Below are 18,374 nucleotides of genomic sequence, written 5' to 3' on the forward strand. Positions count from 1 at the left end.
GGCAGAGGAAAAGAACTCTGGCTTCCTCAGCATTGTGTACACAGTTTCAAAGCTGGAGGTCAGAGGACTGTTTTGTGATGACTGGCTGTCTTGCCCAACAATACACCAGATGGAGACTTAAGAAATTGTCTCTCAGTTCTAAAATAGTAACATTGACAAGCTGAACCCACCTCTTCTGATTTATCAATGGTTAAGGAATAAACAGGGGGTCAAAGTCAGACTTTTTTAAACAGAATTACCTGGAGTGATAATGTTTCAAATAAAGATCACATGAAATAAACACCAAGGTTAATAAAAGAAATAAAAATCTCTCAGTTTCCTATATTGCAGGAAGGTAACTACCAAACTGAGGTAACTTCCTTAGCCTGTGCAAAGGATAATATAAATCCCTGAAATTCATAAAAAGACCATGGTGCTCTCTCCAGAAGGTATAGGTCTCAGGGTAAATGACAGTTTGTGGGCTTCCCAACAGCCAAACATTGGTGCCATCGAAATTGGATAAAAGGAACACAGTTTTAGCTTTGAGAGGAAACCGAAGGGAAAGGGGTGCAAACGGGCAACAGGCAGCCTGAGGGGTGAAGAGCTGCAGATGCCAAACTCCGGCCACGGTTCCACTCCACGTGCCAGTTAAATGTCTAGACGGAGACACAGAGGATGATGAGCAGAGAGGCAGCAGGCAACAGAGACGAGGCAAGTGGTAGAGCGAGAAAAAGGGAAGCCTCAGACGCTGTGCTTCCAAGTAAGCGAGGCAACAGAGAGTGCTTGAGGCCAGGACAGCTAGAAAGTGCATGTCCCGTCTAAGGAGGGGACAGCCCCTCCACACCGGTCAGTTGTTGCCAAATGGAAACTAAGCTCTTGGGTTGGCAGAGCTTCTGATTTTATGAGAGAAATGTTTGTGTGACACTGTAAAAGAAATATATGAAATATCCTGGGGAGCAGTTGTAGGGGTGAGGGAGAGGGCTAGTATATCTGACTCTAGAACTGTTTTCATAGCTCATGCTTTGAGCTTTACTGACTGGTAACAATGTCCTTGACTGGCTTCCTTCACTGAGGCTACCTTGAAGAGGTTGATGTGATCAGCACTGGTTGTTTAAATGAGTCACACATAAAACAGGCCTCAAGATATCATCAAGATTTTAAAAAATGATTTTCTTTATTTATTGGACTATGCTGGGTCTTTGTTGCCGTGTGGGCTTTTATCTAGTTGTGGCGAGCGGGAGCTAGTCTCTAGTTGCAGCGCGCAGGTTTCTCATCGCAGCAGCTTCTCCTGTTGCAGAGTGGAAGCCCTAGGGCACACAGTCTTCAGCAGTTGCTGTATGTGGGTTCAGTAGCTGCAGCTTCCAGGCTCTAGAGCACAGGCTCAATAGTTATGGTACACAGATTTAGTTGCTCCATGGTATGTGGGACCTTCCCGAATCAGGGATCGAACCTGTGTCCCTTGCATCGGCAAGCAGGTTCTTTACTACTGAGCCACTAGAGAAGCCCCTATCAGTCTAGATTTAACATGTGTGTATGTGTGCTAAGTCGCTTCTGTCATGTTTGACTCTCTGACCCTCTGGAGGGTAACCCGCCAGGCTCCTCTGTCCATGGGATTCTTCAAGCAAGAATACTAAAGTGGGTTGCCATGCCCTCCTCCAGGGAATCTTCCTAACTCAGGGATCAAACCCAAGTATCTTATGTCTCCTGCATTGGCTGGTGGGTTCTTTACCACTAGCGCCACCTGGGAAGCCTGGATTTAACATATAATTTGTAAGTGCAAAATCTGCATCTTTGTAATTCAGGGATGAGACTGAGAATAGTTTCCTCTGACAGGTGCCCCATAATTCTCTTTTATAGAGCCAAGGAAAATAGGCCTTGGAAATGACCTTTGTCTCTTTCCCAATGTTAAGTGAAGTGAAGTTGCTCAGTCGTGTCCGAATCTTTGCGACCTTGTGGACTGTAGCCTACCAGGTTCCTCCATCCATGGGATTTTCCAGGCAAGAGTAATGGAGTGTGTTGCCATTTCCTTCTCCAGAGCATCTTCCTGACCCGGGAATCGAACCGGGTCTCCCCATTGTTAAGCCCTTCAAAAATACATGCTGCTGTTGAGATCATAGGTGCCTAATGAAACCTGGAAATATCTAAAAGGCAGAAATCTTTACAAACAAGCACAGCCTTTATCTTCCTCATTCAGACAGTTGCCTGACATCATATGGGCAAAATCACGCTGTAATACAGTGTTTTGATGTTGAATAGATGTTGCTGTTATACAGATAGCTGCCTACAAAGGTTCATGGCTCACCATGGATTCCACTGTGATTTCCTTTTTATATTAGGATCAGAAAAATGCTGTTCAAGTGCCCTTTCTCCCATAAGAAAGTTCCAGAAAGGCTGTTTTGTATTTTTATCTTAAGCACCATGAAGACTTCCCTTTAACCTAACTAGACCTTTATAGACCTTAAAGTCACTGATGCTGACAGTATCCTGCACTGATGGAGAGGAAGCAGGAGCCCCTTAAGTCATCGGAGAGCAGCTATGGAATGGCCCCCAGGTCCAAGGTACAGTTGTGCCAAGAAGCTCTGGATGGGAAAGTAGAGGAAAGAAACCTGAGCCCGTAACAGTGGCCACTTTCAGAGCTATGAATAATTGCAGGGCTGTGATCAGGCTTAATCTTACAGCCATAGCAGCAATTGCTCTGTAGAGCAGAGAAAAACAGAGGGATTGTTCTAGATGTCACTTTTTGGGGAGGAAGGGAGGTGGAGAGGCTAGAAGATAAAATGTAATTAGGGTCAGAATCAAAAATTCAGAAACTTTCACAGGCAGGAGAATCTCCCTGCTTTTCCAGCTAACCCTATCAGTCCATCAGTTGTCCATCTGTGATAACCACAGGCTACATTATTCCTAACTCCAGCTTGCTGTTTCCTATTTAATTCCTTTGAAAAACGACACCAATATTGTTCATTTTAACTAAATTTTACCTATAGGCACACTGTGACTGGAGCAGGGGGGGAAGAAACGCACAGGGAGTTCAAATATTGAAATTATCAAACAGGGATAATTAAGCAACTATACTGACCTTTCTATTTTTTTATTTTTATTAATTTGTATTGGAGTGTAGTTGATTTACAATGTTATGTTAGTTTCTGCGGTACAGCAAGGTGAATCAGATATACATATATATATTATACATATACGCGCATATATGTATATCCACTCTTTTTTAGATTCTTTGGTCATATAGGTCATTACAGAGTACTGAGTAGAGTTCTCTGTGCTACATAGTAGGTTCTTATTAGTTATATATTTCATATGTAGCAATGTGTATGCTGACCTTTCTAAAAGAAATAAAAGATAGAAACTATGAAAAGTGACCTGACACATTTGAAAAAGACCTAAAGAGAACTTCTAGAAATTGCATATATGTGTATATATGTGTATACATATATTTGATATTAGAAACTCAGTGTAGGAACTTAGAAGATGGAGAGAGCTAAAAATAAAATTAGTAAACTGGGAGATACACCTGAAGAAATGAAAAGGAATGAATCACATATGGATAAAAAGATGAAAATACGGAAGAGGAATTAAGAAACATGAAGAATAAAATGCTACATTAATTATATCTCAAAAAAGAAAGGTCAAACATACATTAGTTGGAGTTTCAGAAAAAAGAGGGTCAAGAAAGTGGGCTGAAAATAATAGCTAAGAATTTTCCAAAACTAAAGAAAACAATACATGGTTTCAAGAAGCATAGACAATCTTAAGAAGGAAAAATAGGAAAAAATAAATCATAGAGAAATCAAAGTGAAATCACAGAGTACAGAGAAAAATCTTAAAAACTGACACAAATAAAATACTACTTTTAAAAGAGCAACAGTTGGCCCCAAAGCTGACTTCTCAGCCACAAAATGGAACACAGAATATCTGAATTGTGCTGAAAATGACTGCTGATCAAGTATATTATAGCCACTTAATTTTATTTCAAAAATAAGGAAAAAAAGAAATATTTTTGGCTCAAGGACATCAGACAGAGTTTACTCTGAACAGACCCTAACTAAAGGAAATGCTAAATAATATACTTCAACTAGAAGAAAAATAATCTTAGATGGAAGGTCTGAGAAGCAAGAAGAGATCAAGAGCAAAGAAAGTGATAAATGAGTATAAACCACAATAATGCATTAAGTGAAAAGCAAAGAAAGAATGAAAATACATGATGATAACATGTAAGTTGTGTTGGTGAGAAAAATGGATTAAAATTTTTCTAAGGTTTTAATGTTATAATATGAAGGGAGCAAAGTCTAAAGCAATTTTAGAGTTTTACAATTTAAATGTAAATGTTGTAATATTTAGGATACCACTAGAAGAATGGAAACAGAAGGTACATATTCTAAACTTATAGAAATAAAAATAGAAAGATGAAAAATATTCAATCCAAAAAAGTCCAAAAAAGGGGATAATAATAAACAGGACTGGTAGGACAAATAGAAGCACAAAATAGGGTGGTAAATTTAAATCCAAACATTATCAGTAATCACATGAAATAGATATATTAACTAAATGCTTTTGTTAAACTTGTATTATACCACATTAGAAACTATTTAAATGTCATCTATAATAGCATGGATAACAATAGAATAGACACAGTATGGAATATTACACTTCAAAAAAGAATGGAAAAACTATTTTAGAAACCTGCAGCTAGACAACAGCGTGGATGAATCATGCAGATTTAATACTGAGCAAGAAATGAAACACAAAGGATGCGTACGATACACTCCATTTAAACAGAGTTCAAAATCAGGCAACGTTAAATTACCTGGTTTAGGGATGCACACATAGAAGGAAGAGCTGTTTTAGAAGTGATGATGTGATTATCATTACAGCTTGGACAAGTTTATCTTTGGGGAAAGAGGGGTGTTTGTGATCAGGGCATGATGCATCGGAGGGAGAGGAGGTCTGGAAGGCTGGCAACGTCCTGTTTCTCATTTTGCAGGTGAATACAGGGTGTTCGCTGTATAAATATTTGGGAAAATGTATATGTTTGCACTTGTATTGTAGATTACAGTCAACAATAAAATGGTTTTAAATCACAAATTTAAAATGATGAGGAGAGTATTATTTTACTCTCCTATTCTCATGAATATGATTTATTGTCAGCATTGTATTCTATTCATTACATAATTTTGAGTGCTCTGCATGTACCCATGCAAGGGGACAGATTTCTACCTTCAAGAAATTTATATATGTACAGGGGTCTCCAACCTTTCCAAGTGTAATGGTACATTTTTAATATAAAGAAATTTCCAGCCTCAGGAATTAGGCATTTTTGTAGCTGTTAAGGGGAGGTAAGAAGCTTTTATTAAATCAATAAAACCTTTTAGTAAATTTTTATTTTATTAATCACAGCAGCATCTATCTGTGAAAGAGCTGAATATATTTGCATGAGTCAAATATTTCATGTGTAATTTCATTGGTAATTCTTTATGTGCATATTCATTCATTCACAAAGCCTTATTGAGATCTACTTCTAGCTTGAGACGAGACTGTGACTGGGCTTCCCAGGTGGCTCATTGGTAAAGAATCTGCCTGCCAATGTAGGAGACGCAGGAGACGTAGGAGACGTGGATTCAATCCCTGAGTTGGAAAGATCTCTTGAAGAAGAAAATGGCAACTCACTCCAGTATTCTTGTCTGGGAAATCCCATGGACAGAGGAGCCTGGTGGGCTGCTGTTTATGGGGTCGCACAGAGTCAGACACGACTGAAGCGACTTAGCAGCAGCAGCAGCAGCAGCAGCATGACTATGTGTTCATGGACCCCAGGCAGTATTTCTAAGTCCTCTCTGCATACATCTGTGGTACCCAGGTTGAGAATCATTGATTTATATCACTTCATCATAGTAATGTCTTTACAGTGGTCTCTATGCTGAGAAATTCACGCACAAAAATTTAAAGGGACACAGATCTTGCAACGCCAGATACAAAGCATCTGAAGCAAAGGTACACAGATCCCCAGAAGGAATGAATCTAGTATATTTGTTTAAGGTTACTTTCCCTTTTATTTCTCTCACAGCCATTATTTGCCTAGGATTCATCACAAACACTGAACACTGCTCTGCTTCTTAAGTCTGTTTTATTTTTATTAATTCTAATCTTACATATTTCACCCAATTCATCTCCAGATCGGCCCCATCCTGCAGTGCAGCATGGGAAGTCAGAGCATGGGCTCCTGGCTGTCTACTCTGACTTCCGCAAGTCAGCGATCTCTTGATGTTAGTGAAGAGCCTCTGGGATGTGAGCATTGGAAAACCTAGCTGAAACTGTATTGTTCCAAGTCAGGATCTGTCTGGCTCAGGCACGGCTGGATCCCAGCACCGCTTTCCCCAGGATATCACACAGCACGTCTTGAGCACTCCTCTCCATTTCTCCTGCCTGCGTTTTCTTCTCCTGCCCTCAAGGACCGTGCACTCGAGGAGAAACTCCGTGAAAGCCACAGCCAGGTGCCTAGCGTCCTGCCTGCACGGCTTCCGGTCTGGGGCTTGTTCTCTCACACCCTGCTGGTAGATTTTGTTCCTGCCTTCCACTGTAAGCCCTCATCTATCTCAGTCCACAACAGCCTGCTTGCAGGGAATTGCCTTCCTAAAATCCAGCCAGTTTTCCAGAGTTCCCAGACTTTGTGCCTGTGGTGGCTGAAACCTCAGACTTTGGCAATGTAACTACACACATTCCATCACATGTAGGTGTATTCCTTTAGTCCCGTCCGTTGTTACAATGGTAGAAACCCACATAATGTAGGCTTAGTGTCCCTCAAGTATGAATGCATTCTGAAAAAAGTGCTCTCTGCACCTGAACACCTTCTACAAAATATCCTGTTCTCCAAGAAGAGGGCTTTTTTGGCTTTCTTGAATTCAAATGAAAAAAGAATATTTTTTTAGGAATTATGGGTTGAAGATATCCTGATTGGCCAGAAACTGTTTTTCCTGTGATCTCATTCAGAGAAGGCAATGGCAACCCACTCCAGTACTCTTGCCTGGAAAATCCCATGGACCGAGGAGCCTGGTAGGCTGCAGTCCATGGGGTTGCTAAGAGTGGGACATGACTGAGTGACTTCACTTTCACTTTTCACTTTCATGCATTGAAGAAGGAAAGGGCAACCCACTCCAGTGTTCTTGCCTGGAGAATCCCAGGGATGGCGGAGCCTGGTGGGCTGCCGTCTATGGGGTCGCACAGAGTCGGACACGACTGAAGCGACTTAGCAGCAGCAGCAGTGATCTCATTATTGAATATATCTCATGTATTAGAGCCATCAAATCCCTGCTCTCTGTGTTAAAAAGTTTCCTTTTACATGCTAGGCATATACCCAACACAAATTATTCACTCTTTTTAACCAAAAGACATGTAGAGAATATTTATAGTGGTACTACTCATAATAGGTTCAAGCTAAAAACAGCCCAAATGTTCATCAGCAGTAGAACAGATAAACAGATTGTGGTCTATTCATATGACAGGGTTCTCTATATTCTTGAAAGTAGCAAATCAAACTACATAAAAGCAAATTGAATGAATCTCACAAGCTAATAACAAGCAAAAAAAGCCAGAGACACAAAAATGCACAAGGTATGATTCCTTTTATATAAAGTTCAGCACTAGGCAAAGCTAATGCAGACTTTTGAAGTGGTTTGCTTTAGGGCAGGAAGGAAGGACAGCAATTGGAGGAGGGCAGGGGGACTTTTAGGTGTTGGTAACATTCTATACCAAGACCTAGTTTCATAGCTAGGTTCATTTAGCGATAATTCACTGAGCTATAAATTTATGATTTGGGTACTGTTTTTTAACTAAAAAGAGTTTTTCTTAACAAAAGTTGAATATTTGCTGCATTGCCAAGATTTTGTGTGAATCCCACTTCTGTTCCTTATCAGGAAAGTCCTGGGCTGGGAGTGTTGTTTTCTTAAGTAGCTGCAAGACTCTGCGCGCACGCGTGTGTGTGTGTGTGTGTGTGTGTGTGTGTTTGTACATGGATCTGTGAGCCAGAATCCTGGGGTTGATATCCCAGATCCACTAGTTTCTGCTTCACCTTGGGCAGGTTACTGAAACTCTCTGTGCTTCAGGACCTTTATTCCGGAAATGCACATAAAAAGTCAGAGTATGGTACTTTTCAAGCACTCCCATCCATGCCTGTTCCCTGGAGGGAACTCAGCACACATTAGTCACAGTTACTACTCCATCAGCACCGTGTTTTGCTTTCACAATCCATATGACCAGCACTCCCGAGTTTTACTGGAATGCAGGGAGACACCAACCTTTCCCTCCCAATCCAAGCTCTGAAGTTCCCACAGGAAACATCTTCCTTGGACATGAAAGCTGTGACTAGAAAACAGAGTCACATTGTAAAAAATGGCCACTCACACCAAATTATATAAATTGTTGTTTGGTTGCTCAGTCGTGTCTGACTCTTTGCGACCCCATGGACTGTAGAAAGCTCGCTCCTCTGTCCATGGGATTTCCCAGGCAAGAATACTAGAATAGGTTGCCATTTCCTTCTCCAGGGAATCTTCCCAACCCAGTGATGGAACCTGTGTCTCCTGCATTGTGGGCAGATTCTTTACCACTGAGCCACCAGGGAAGCCCAAACTATGCAAATTAGGGGTCATAATTCAAAAACAGGGGAACAAGTCAGTTTCCAAAACAACAGAAGTAAGGAATAACTTGGGAGATAATGTTAAGAGTACGGTATAAATAGCCCATTGATGGGCCACCTTTACTCAAAATTAAACCATCCTTCTCTACACACAATGCCAAAGTGTACATTAAACCTCAGTATCTGTCCCAGATTTAACTGTGTATTTAGTCAAGTCAAAATTTATATTTCTGTGGTTAGGAAAAAAAAAATAACAGATCCCACTCCATGAGAACAACACTTTTATTTTGTATCTCACTGGGGTTTTTTTCCCCTGTGGTTTTTCTTTCAATGCTCTGCTTCTGTTTTATCTCAGAGTTTCTGAATGTTCTCCAACAACCAATATAAACACAGTAAACAGTTTAACAGTCAAGAAACTTGATATAGAAGTGGGGGCACATTAACAGCAAGACATCCAAGGACGCCAAGATAGAGCAGAGAAAAGCACGACGTAGCTGTGAGCTGGGCTCCAAATGAAGAATGTACATGGTGGGGATTGTGGGGTGGGGAGAGAACTGAGAGCTGAAGTCAGCTGCCAAATTTCAGGTGTTATCAGAATATTACACAGGTATGTTCGTGGCCAATTATAAATCTAAGGAATGCTTGCTGCTGCTGCTGCTAAGTTGCTTCAGTCTTGTCAGACTCTGTGCGACCCCAGAGACGGAAGCCCACCAGGCTCCCCCATCCCTGGGATTCTCCAGGCAAGAACACTGGAGTGGGTTGCCCTTTCCTTCTCCAATGCATGAAAGTGAAAAGTGAAAAGGAAGTCGCTCAGTCACGTCTGACTCTTAGTGACATTATGGACTGCAGCCTACCAGGCTCGTCCATCCATGGGATTTTCCAGGCAAGAGTATAAACAGAGCAAGTGCTAAATAAATATTATTCAAAGGAATGTAGGAATGAAGGAAAGAAGTAAAAAAAAAAATCAGACTTTTTCTATCATTTGCATATAGGCATTTTGATAAATCATGGACTGTTAGATTTAAATGAGACCCAATATTGCCTTGACCTGAATGGGAAGGAAGTCCAAAAGGGAGGGGATATATGTATATACGTGACTAATTCATCTTGCTGTATAGAGTGGAAACTAATACAACATTCTAAAGCAACTATATTCCAATAAAAATTAATTTAAAAAATAAAAGTAAAATGGGCCCCAGAAGTCCCTTTGTCTATTCCCTTCACAAGTGGTTTCAACTTAAGTACCTCAGAATGTCAAGTTTGCATTAAGAGCCAGTGAGAAAGAAAGAAAGAGAAGTAAACACTGAAACACAGGTTTTTTACTTTTATTTTTTAAGGAAATACAGGCTGTTTTAGAATAATGGATCACTGCAGGACAGTTTTTAGCAAAAAAACTATCATGGGAGAATTGAAAAGGACCCCAAAGAGATAATTTATCCTGTCATCTCTTCTCAGACTGCAAAATACAGAAATCACTAGTTAATACCAACATTCTTCTACATTTGTATAGTACTTTTGGTTCCCAAAGTGCTTTCAAAGACATTATCTTCATTAATCCTCACCAGAAGTAGGTATACTTTCCTGATGTCAAAAGAAATTACTAGCCCAGAAGAAATGGGTGCTTGTTGACTTATGGGTGCACAGTTGCCTGAACACAGAAATGTGGAATGCCTTTATAAAACACAGCTCCACAAAAATATACATTCATTTATTTGGTAACAGGGAGAGTTGGAGTTGATTGGTATCTTGTCTTCTTGAAGCTGTAAATTTGTCAGTATTCATCTGGGAAGTATTTTTCTTTTCCCCTCCCAAGACCATAGCATGGAGAGCCACAAAGTTGCTCTTGCTGTCTATTTGAGTGGGGAGGGGAGGGAACGTAGGCAGTGGTCCCACCCTCACGAAGGTTTCTCAGGGGCTGGGGAGGGTGTGTGTGTCCTGGGCCTCACCATGTACTTGTGCACCACTCACAGGAAATGGTGGAGAAGGGTAGGGCTTAGATGGGGATGCCTCTAGCAGGGATCAGAATGATGCGGGTGAGGAGTTTAGCATAACCCTTCCAGAGCAGGGGCCCCAGTTCATTTCAGTTCAGTTTAGTCACTCAGTCGTGTCCGATTCTTTGAGACCCCATGAACTGCAGCACGCCAGGCCTCCCTGTCCATCACCAACTCCTGGAGTTCACTCAGACTCACGTCCACTGAGTCAGTGATGCCATTCAGCCATCTCATCCTCTGTCGTCCCCTTCTCCTCCTGCCCTCAATCCCTCCCAGCATCAGAGTCTTTGCCAATGAGTCAACTCTTCACATGAGGTGGCCAAAGTACTGGAGTTTCAGCTTTAGCATCATTCCTTCCAAAGAAATCCCAGGACTGATATCCTTTAGGATGGACTGGTTGGATCTCCTTGCAGTCCAAGGGACTCTCAAGAGTCTTCTCCAACACCACAGTTCAAAAGCATCAATTCTTTGGCGCTCAGCTTTCTTCACTGTCCAACTTTCACATCCATACATGACCACTGGAAAAACCACAGCCTTGACTAGACGGACCTTTGTTGGCAAAGTAATGTCTCTGCTTTTGAATATGCTATCTAGATTGGTCATAACTTTTCTTCCAAGGAGTAAGCGACTTTTAATTTCATGGCTGCAGTCACCATCTACAGTGATTTTGGAGCCCAAAAAAATAAAGTCTGACACTATTTCCACTGTTTCCCCATCTATTTCCCATGAAGTGATGGGACCAGATGCCATGATCTTAGTTTTCTGAATGTTGAGCTTTAAGCGAACTTTTTACTCTCCACTTTCACTTTCATCAAGAGGCTTTTTAGTTCCTCTTCACTTTCTGCCATAAGGGTGGTGTCATCTGTGTATCTGAGGTTATCGATATTTCTCCCGGCAATCTTGATTTCAGCTTGTGCTTCTTCCAGCCCAGCGTTTCTCATGATGTACTCTGCATATAAGTTAAATAAGCAAGGTGACAATATACAGCCTTGACTTACTCCTTGACGCGAGCTACCCGGCGTCCGACGTCAGGGGCGGCGGCTGAGAGTTTCAGGCTGCGACAGTGCAGGAGCAGCGGAGAGGAGCTACCCCACGTCTGAGGTCAGGAGCGGCGGCTGGAAGGAGCTATACCCGCCCGAGGCCAGAGACGGCAGCTGGGAAGAACTACCCCACGCCCGAACTATACTCCAATATAAAATAAAAATTAAACAAAGAACTATAAAGATGTAATGTTTCTTGCATTTGGGTGTCATGGAACAATTGTAGTTGGATAAGTTCTCATTCAATAAGCACTTATTGAGCACCTACGGGGAATGTGAACCTGCTTTAGGATACCAAAGCACTTGTTTCTCACTACATTGGGGCTGCAATGGTCCCTGTCCCTGAGAAGCTGGTTCCATCAATCAGGAAAGACAAACAAGGAATAACACTGCGGTGTGCAGAGTGTTACAATAGAGCCGATACAGGCTCCCAGACACCACAGACTGGGGTTCTGTAACCTGGTCCGGGTGCCTGGGAAGGCATGCCTGCAAAAGCCACACTGAAGCAGAGGCCTGAAGGGTTCTGACCTACATTACACAATGCGACATTCTACCATTACCATATTAAGCACTCACTACAGTCACAGGGTATTCGCCATTTTCAAATCTCTCACTCAGTATTGAGCTCCTGCAGGTCTTAGAGCATGATGTAAAATTGTTTTTAAAAAAAACAGAGCCCTTGCAAGTAGTAAACATTATATATGTGTGTATAGACGGTACAGCGTCTGCCTACAGTGCGGGAGACTTGGGTTTGATCCCTGGGTCGGGAATTTCCCCTGGAGAAGGAAATGGCAACCCACTCCAGTAGTCTTACCTGGAAAATCCCGTGGACGGAGGAGCCTGGTAGGCTACAGTCCATGGGGTCGCAAAGACTCAGACACGACTGAGCGACTTCACGTCATTTCATATATGTACATATATATGATTTTGTCTCTGCTTTTATCTTTGGCCGTGCTGGGTCTTCTTTTTGCACACGTGCTTTCTCCAGCTGTGGTACGCAGGCTTCTCACTGTGGGGACTTCTCTTGCTGTGAAGCACAGGCCCTGGGTCACCAGGGCTTCGGTCGCTGCGGATCATGGGCTCTGGAGACAAGCTCAACAGTTGCGCGCATGGGCTTAGCTGCTCCCCAGCACATGGGATCCTCCCAGCTCAGGGACTGAACCTGCGTCTCCTGCCTTGGCAGGCGGATTCTTATCCACTGAACCACCAAGGAAGCCCAAATAGTCGGGTTTCAATGCATGACAGCTACACGGGAAAAAAAGAAAAAGGAATAAATCGATGATTTAAATGAATGAGTGAATAAAGAATGGCTGGAGTATTGATCACAGTATATAAGAGAAGTGCTGGTGTTTATCTGGAAAGGGCCCAGGCTGATGAGGCGTCCTAGCTAAGTGCCCGGAGAGGCCCCTTCCTGCAGCGGGTGAGAAGCTTCCGCTAACTAAGGCTGCGCTGCCGCTGTGCGGCCGCGGCGCGCAGTGCCGGGGCTGGCGGGCCCTGGAGCGCGGCACGGCCCTCGCCGGGCTGTAAGCGCGGGCGGGGCGGACTGGCCGGTGGAGTCAGGAAGCCCGGTCCTCGTCCCCCGCGCCCCCACCCGCGGGCAGCCACCTGCCCTCCCGCAGGGCGCGGGCGCGCAGTGCCGGGAGGCCGGCAGCCCGGTGAGTAAGTGGAGCTGCGTTCTCACGGCGCAGCTTGGGCTACACAGAGAAGCAATCGCATCCCTCCTCATATGTACGTCCCGCCCCTTCCACGGCCCAGAAGAGCCCCTTGTTGACCACTGACTCAGTTCAAGTTGGTTTGACCAGAAGTCAAGCACAGGGTCGCTTAAACAACAGACACGTGTTTCTCACGGCTCCCAAGGCTGGAAATCTGAAATCAGGGAACCACGACAGTCAGGGTCAGGTCAGAACCCGCTTCCTGGTTGGCAGCTGGCTGCCTTCCTGCTGTGTCCTCGCATGGAGAGAGAGATGACCTCTTTTAGGTCTCCTCTTCTAAGAGCACTGATGCCTCTCCTGAGGGCTCCACCCACAGGACAGAATCATCTCCCAAGGCCCCACCTACAAAGATCATCACACCGGGGACTAGGACCCCAGCACGCGGACTGAGGAGGAGCGCAGCCGTCTTGGGTTAAGGTGGCGCTGGTGCGCAGTCCCACCGCAGGACCTGTTGTTCTGTAGCCACTAAGTCGTGTCTGACTTTTTTGTGACTCCATGGACTGCAGCCCACCACTCCTCTGTTCATGGGATTTCCCAGGCAAGAATACTGGAGTGGGTTGCCATTCCCTTCTCCAGGGGATCTACCTGACCCAGAGATCAAACCCACGCCTCCTGCAGTGGCAGGCAGAGTCTTCACCACGGAGCCACCAGGAAAGCCCTATCTCAGGACCTGTGCATGCATGCTCAGGCGTGTCCCACTCCTTGTGACCCCATGGACTGTACCCTGCCAGACTCCTCTGTCCATGGGATTCTCCAGGCAAGATTACTGGAATGTGTTGCCATGCCCTCCTCCAGGGAATCTTCCCAACCCAGGTATTTGGAACCCGCATCTCCTGTGGCTTCTGCATTGCGGGCCTATTCTTTACACTGAACCACCAGGGGAGACCTCTCTCCTCTGCAGGGGGCTTTAAATATGGTTAAGCTCTTATCAGCATCCCTGGAAGGAATAATGTGCTAGCTTCTTCCTCATGGAGTCTCCTGGCCAGTCCCCCAGACCACGGCTGGGTGGCCTGAGGCACGGGGAGCCAGGACCCCTGGGTTCTAACCCCAGCTCGGGTCATTCCATCATCTAACCCCAGGTTAGCTGATTAATGGATTTGAACCTTAGTTAACTCATCTGTAAAATAAACATGAAAATACCCTACCTGTCTAACAGGACTGCTGGAAGAATCATATGGTATATATATTGACTGTCGTTTGTAAACTTGAATGCACTATACACATACAGAGTATTAGTCTCATTAAGTCCTACGTGTCTGAAAAATGTACGAAATGGCAATTTAAAAATGTGCTTTCGTGTTGTGGAATCCTGGCTGTCTCTGCCTGTCACCCACAAAATCCAAGGAATGACAAACCTGTGCCCTTTTCCTTCTTTCTTTCATTTCCTTCTAATCCGATCATTGAAACAATAGTTATGAGCAAAGTCTAGCAACAAAAAATATTTATTTAGTGCCTATGATGTGCCAGGAATGGTTCCAGCTGCTGGAGATACTAGAGATGAAAGCAAACAGGTTCCTGCTCTCATACACGTGGGCTCGAGCAAGGGGGTAAAACAGACGGTCCCTGCCCTCAGGAGCTTACAGTTTAGAGAGGGAAGTGGGATTTAAACAATTACACAAAACTTAACTCATGCTAAGTATAAAGAAAAGAAGGGAAATGCTTCATATCGTCTATAGTTTCTATCTTGGCCATTAAACCCCCAATTCTAGTTGGTGGGAGCATTAACTAAATGTCCAATATTTTAAAACTCCTTTCAGTCCAGTAGTTTGAATGAGTCTCCATCAGGCAATGCTCAGAATCACCAGGAAAATGCTCACCTCTCAGACTGTCCTCCCATCCCTCTGTTTCAGCTGCAAAAGTCACTCAGTCATGTCAGACTCAGTGAGTCTGTGGACTATAGCCTGCCAGGCTCCTCAGTCCATGGAATTCTCTAGGCAAGAACACAGGAGTGGGTAGCCATTCCCTTCTCCAGGGAATCTTTCTGACCCAGAAATCAAACCTGGATCTCCCGCATTGTGGGCAGATTCTTTACCATCTGAGCCAGCAGGGAAGCCCATACAAGGAATGTATAGTCAGATGCTTATACCTGTGCTTGGTACCAAGCAAGCACTCAGCGAAAGATAGTGGTTATTTTCTCAACTTCCTCCTTCCTAGATGATTCCCAGATCATCAGTTCTTTAGCATACAACAGAATTATATGGTGGGCCTGACTCCGGAGTTTCTGATTCAGTAGGTGTGGAACGGGGTTGGAGAATCCATACTTCTAACAAATTCCCAAGTGTTGCGTGAAGCTGCCCCAAGGATCAGACTCTGAGAATCTGGTCTAGACCATTTTTTTTTTCTATTTAAGAAAGTATCATTAAGGTTTTTTCCTTAACATGAAAACCATTGATCTTGGCTTCCCATCCTTAAAATGTAGAAGCTTCAAATTGCATTTTTTACAGAGCCTTCCTTGGTCAAATTCCACAGGCAGATAACAATATATTTAATATATTGCCTGTTCTGTAGGAAAGAAGAAGAAATAATATATACATCTAACTTCATTGATTGCCAAAAAGAAACTTAGGAGAGACAAACCAGAAACTAACAAAGAGAATTGTTTACCTAGAGTCGGGTAGAAAGGACAGGAGATCCTGTCACTCTTCTCGGGCATACTAGTGTTTTGTGTGTGTTGTGTGTACAGCTTTCATTTTTGGAAGCATGCTATTTTTCATATTTAAAATTAAATTTAAAAGTTTGTGGAGAGTATCCTAGAATTGAATAAAAAGAGAAATAAATTAAATTAACAGTATGGCTAGATGGATTAAATTATTAAGAATAAATGGATGACAGAGGTATATGGAAGAGGGCAAAGAGAATGAACCCAAATCGCTTGGAACACAGTACTTAGATATATACCCTCAGTCAAAAGACAAACAGAAATACAAATGTACATTGTTTTGATAGTGATGTGGGTATAGCAATCCGGAAACTATTTTGTGTGCAGTTTGCTGCTGCTGCTGCTGCTAAGTCGCTTCAGTCGTGTCCGACTCTGTGTGACCCCATAGATGGCAGCCCACCAGGCTCCCCCATCCCTGGGATTCTCCAGGCAAGAACACTGGAGTGGTGTGCAGTTTAGGACTCAGCAAATGAGTAAATATAGTGATGCTTTTGGAGGGCCAGATTTTCCACATAGGAAAAGGAGATAACGCAAGAGCACTGGAGTGGGTTGCCATTTCCTTCTCCAATGCATGAAAGTGAAAAGTGTAAGTGAAGTCGCTCTGTCGTGTCTGACTCTAGCGACCCATGGACTGCAGCCCACCAGGCATCTCTGTCCATGGGATTTTCCAGGCAAAAGTACTGGAGTGGGGTGCCATAGCCTTCTCCGAAGGTAAGGGAGAACCTATGCTATTTGCTTAAAACTAGAAATATAAATATGGAATCATTACTTTTAAAAATTAAATATATACATATATATATCTATCAGTTCAGTTCAGTTCAGTTGCTCAGTCATGTCCGACTCTTTGCGACCCCATGAATTGCAGCACGCCAGGCTTCCCTGTCCATCACCATCTCCCGGAGTTCACTCAAATCACGTCCATTGAGTCAGTGATGCCATCCAGCCATCTCACCCTCTGTGATACACATACACATTTCCCAGCTGAGTTTGCTGAAAAAGCTGAGAAGTAATGCTGCCCTAGTGGTAATGAACAGACCTAACACTAGCAATTGAGCTCCAAAATCAATGCAGATGGTGCCTATAGTCACGAAATTGAAAGAAAAGATCCTTACTTCTTGGAAGAATAGCTATGAAAAACCTAGACAGTGTTTTAAAAAGCAGAGACATCACTACATATTCAAGGCTACAGTTTTTCCAGTAGTCATGTATAGATGTGAGAGTTGGATCATAAAGAATGCTGAATGCCAGAGAATTGATGCTTTCAAACTGGGGTGCTGGAGAAGACCGTTGAGAGTCCCTTGGACTGCAGGGAGATCCAACCAGTCAACCCTAAAGGAAATCAACTGAATTTTCATTGAAAGGACTGACGCTGAAGCTGAAGCTCCAATACTTCGGCCACCTGATGCGAAGAGCAGACTCATTGGAAAAGATCGTGATACTGGGAAACATTGAAGACAAGAGGAGAAGGGGGCAACAGAGGATGAGTTGGTTGGAGGGCATCACTGCCTCAACGAACATGAGTTTGAGGAAACTCAGGGAGATGTGATGGACAGAGAAGCCTGGCATGCTTCTCTGGGGTTGCAGAGGGTCAGACACGACTCAGTGACTGAACAACAGCAACACTAGCACATAGATCTTGGTATTTAAATATCATTCCCCATTAAAAATAGCTGAGTCAAGAGTAACAGATTAGACTAGAACATATTGTTGTGCAGAAAACAAAGAAATGCTTTTAAAAATGTGACACTTGACTATGGACACCAGTATGGAGGTGATTTAAAAAGCTAAAAATAGAGTTACCATATGATTCAGCAATTCCATTCCTGGGAAAACATCAGGAAAAGACAAAAACTTTACTTTGAAAAGACACATGTACCTCAGTGTTCATAGCAGCATTATTTCCATAGCCAAGACATGGAAGCAACCTAAGTGTCCATCGACAGACGAGTGGATGAAGAAATTGTGGTGTATATATACAATGGAATATTACTCAGCCACAAAAAGGACAAACTAATGCCATTAGTTGAAAAATTCTGTGGAAAATTCTCTGGAAAATGCTGAAAGAGATGGGAATACCCGACCACCTAACCTGCCTCTTGAGAAAACTGTATGCAGGTCAGGAAGCAACAGTTAGAACTGGACATGGAACAACAGACTGGTTCCAAATAGGAAAAGGAGTACGTCAAGGCTGTATATTGTCACCCTGCTTATTTAGCTTCTATGCAGAGTACATCATGAGAAACGCTGGGCTGGAAGAATCACAAGCTGGAATCAAGATTGCCAGGAGAAATATCAGTAACCTCAGATATGCACATGACACCACCCTTATGGCAGAAAGTGAAGAAGAACTAAAAAGCC

Source organism: Bos mutus, chromosome 29 (genome assembly GCF_027580195.1).
Source record: "Bos mutus isolate GX-2022 chromosome 29, NWIPB_WYAK_1.1, whole genome shotgun sequence".
Taxonomy (NCBI): Eukaryota; Metazoa; Chordata; class Mammalia; order Artiodactyla; family Bovidae; genus Bos; species Bos mutus.